The sequence below is a fragment of the Vanacampus margaritifer genome, chromosome 1, assembly GCF_051991255.1.
Source record: "Vanacampus margaritifer isolate UIUO_Vmar chromosome 1, RoL_Vmar_1.0, whole genome shotgun sequence".
Classification (NCBI taxonomy): Eukaryota; Metazoa; Chordata; class Actinopteri; order Syngnathiformes; family Syngnathidae; genus Vanacampus; species Vanacampus margaritifer.
In genome coordinates this window covers 35,527,240-35,529,739 of record NC_135432.1, presented here as the reverse complement: position 1 = coordinate 35,529,739, position 2,500 = coordinate 35,527,240, and the positions used below count along the sequence as shown (strand labels likewise).

Below are 2,500 nucleotides of genomic sequence, written 5' to 3'. Positions count from 1 at the left end.
TTTTTCTGTCCCAAGTTTAGACGAGTGTAACCTTTAAAAGAGTCAACTGTTTTATTTTTCTCGGCTTACGGCCATACTACCCTGAAAACGCCCGATCTCAGAAGCTTAGGAAGGTCGCGCCTGGTTAGTACTTGGATGGGAGACCGCCTGGGAATACCAGGTGCTGTAAGCTTTTTTTTTGCACCTCCATGGCAAAAGTAAACTTTCACAAAAGACCTCAAGTACACTAGCTACTCGCTAACAGACAGCCGCACGCTAAACTGACAGGATGAGAGCTGAACATGCAGTCAAAATGTTTTTCTGTCCCAAGTTTAGACGAGTGTAACCTTTAAAAGAGTCAACTGTTTTCTTTTTCTCGGCTTACGGCCATAATACCCTGAGAACGTCCGATCTCGGAAGCTAACAGGGTCGGGCCTGGTTAGTACTTGGATGGGAGACCGCCTGGGAATACCAGTTGCTGTAAACTTTTGTTTTGCAACCTCATGGCAAAAGTCAACTTTCTTAAAAGACCTCAAGTACACTAGCTACTTGCTAACAGACAGCCGCACGCTAAACTGACAGGATGAGAGCTGAACATGCAGTCAAAAAATTTTTCTGTCCCAAGTTTAGACGAGTGTAACCTTTAAAAGAGTCAACTGTTTTCTTTTTCTCGGCTTACGCCATACTACCCTGAGAACGTCTGATCTCGAAAGCTAAGCAGGGTCGGGCCTGGTTAGTACTTGGATGGGAGACCGCCTGGGAATACAAGGTGCTGTACGCTTTTTTTTTGCACCTCCATGGCAAAAGTCAACTTTCTTAAAAGACCTCAAGTACACTAGCTACTTGCTAACAGAAAGCCGCACGCTAAACTGACAGGATGAGAGCTGAACATGCAGTCAAAATGTTTTTCTGTCCCAAGTTTAGACGAGTGTAACCTTTAAAAGAGTCAACTGTTTTCTTTTTCTCGGCTTACGGCCATACTACCCTGAGAACGCCCGATCTCGTCCGATCTCGGAAGCTAAGCACGGTCGGGCCTGGTTAGTACTTGGATGGGAGACCGCCTGGGAATACCAGGTGCTTTAAGCTTTTTTTTTTTGCACCTCCATGGCAAAAGTAAACTTTCACAGAAGACCTCAAGTACACTAGCTACTTGCTAACAGACAGCCGCACGCTAAACTGACAGGATGAGAGCTGAACATGCAGTCAAAATGTTTTTCTGTCCCAAGTTTAGACGAGTGTAACCTTTAAAAGAGTCAACTGTTTTCTTTTTCTCGGCTTACGGCCATACTACCCTGAGAACGTCTGATCTCGGAAGCTAAGCAGGGTCGGGCCTGGTTAGTACTTGGATGGGAGACCTTCTGGGAATACCAGGTTCTGTAAGCTTTTTTTTTTGCACCTCCATGGCAAAAGTAAACTTTCACAAAAGACCTCAAGTACACTAGCTACTCGCTAACAGACAGCCGCACGCTAAACTGACAGGATGAGAGCTGAACATGCAGTCAAAATGTTTTTCTGTCCCAAGTTTAGACGAGTGTAACCTTTAAAAGAGTCAACTATTTTCTTTTTCTCAGCTTACGGCCATACTACCCTGAGAACGTCAGATCTCGGAAGCTAAGCAGGGTCGGGCCTGGTTAGTACTTGGATGGGAGACCGCCTAGGAATACCAGGTGCTGTAAGCTTTTTTTGCACCTCCATGGCAACTGTCAACTTTCTTAAAAGACCTGAAGTACACTAGCTACTTGCTAACAGACAGCCGCACGCTAAACTGACAGGATGAGAGCTGAACATGCAGTCAAAATGTTTTTCTGTCCCAAGTTTAGACGAGTGTAACCTTTAAAAGAGTCAACTGTTTTCTTTTTCTCGGCTTACGGCCATACTACCCTGAGAACGCCCGATCTCGTCCGATCTCGGAAGCTAAGCACGGTCGGGCCTGGTTAGTACTTGGATGGGAGACCGCCTGGGAATACCAGGTGCTTTAAGCTTTTTTTTTTTGCACCTCCATGGCAAAAGTAAACTTTCACAAAAGACCTCAAGTACACTAGCTACTTGCTAACAGACAGCCGCACGCTAAACTGACAGGATGAGAGCTGAACATGCAGTCAAAATGTTTTTCTGTCCCAAGTTTAGACGAGTGTAACCTTTAAAAGAGTCAACTGTTTTCTTTTTCTCGGCTTACGGCCATACTACCCTGAGAACGTCTGATCTCGGAAGCTAAGCAGGGTCGGGCCTGGTTAGTACTTGGATGGGAGACCTTCTGGGAATACCAGGTGCTGTAAGCTTTTTTTTTTGCACCTCCATGGCAAAAGTAAACTTTCACAAAAGACCTCAAGTACACTAGCTACTCGCTAACAGACAGCCGCACGCTAAACTGACAGGATGAGAGCTGAACATGCAGTCAAAATGTTTTTCTGTCCCAAGTTTAGACGAGTGTAACATTTAAAAGAGTCAACTATTTTCTTTTTCTCAGCTTACGGCCATACTACCCTGAGAACGTCAGATCTCGGAAGCTAAGCAGGGTCGG

The 2,500-nt window shown here is 45.3% G+C and overlaps 2 non-coding genes and 5 pseudogenes across 2 annotated transcripts; all 7 read left to right on the top strand.

Moving 5' to 3' along the window:
* The first annotated feature begins 63 nt into the window (after positions 1-63).
* LOC144041983 (5S ribosomal RNA) lies at positions 64-172 on the top strand (annotated as a pseudogene).
* A 774-nt stretch (positions 173-946) lies between these two features.
* Positions 947-1,065, top strand: LOC144041357 (5S ribosomal RNA). Its single transcript, XR_013290154.1, has one exon. It is a non-coding gene; the product is annotated as a 5S ribosomal RNA (ribosomal RNA).
* Positions 1,066-1,253: 188 nt separating this feature from the next.
* On the top strand, positions 1,254-1,362 carry LOC144041918 (5S ribosomal RNA; annotated as a pseudogene).
* Positions 1,363-1,549: 187 nt separating this feature from the next.
* Positions 1,550-1,658, top strand: LOC144041900 (5S ribosomal RNA; annotated as a pseudogene).
* Positions 1,659-1,842: 184 nt separating this feature from the next.
* Positions 1,843-1,961, top strand: LOC144041356 (5S ribosomal RNA). Its single transcript, XR_013290153.1, has one exon. It is a non-coding gene; the product is annotated as a 5S ribosomal RNA (ribosomal RNA).
* Positions 1,962-2,149: 188 nt separating this feature from the next.
* On the top strand, positions 2,150-2,258 carry LOC144041828 (5S ribosomal RNA; annotated as a pseudogene).
* Positions 2,259-2,445: 187 nt separating this feature from the next.
* The window catches only part of LOC144041898 (5S ribosomal RNA), a 109-nt pseudogene continuing 54 nt past the window's right edge, over positions 2,446-2,500 (top strand).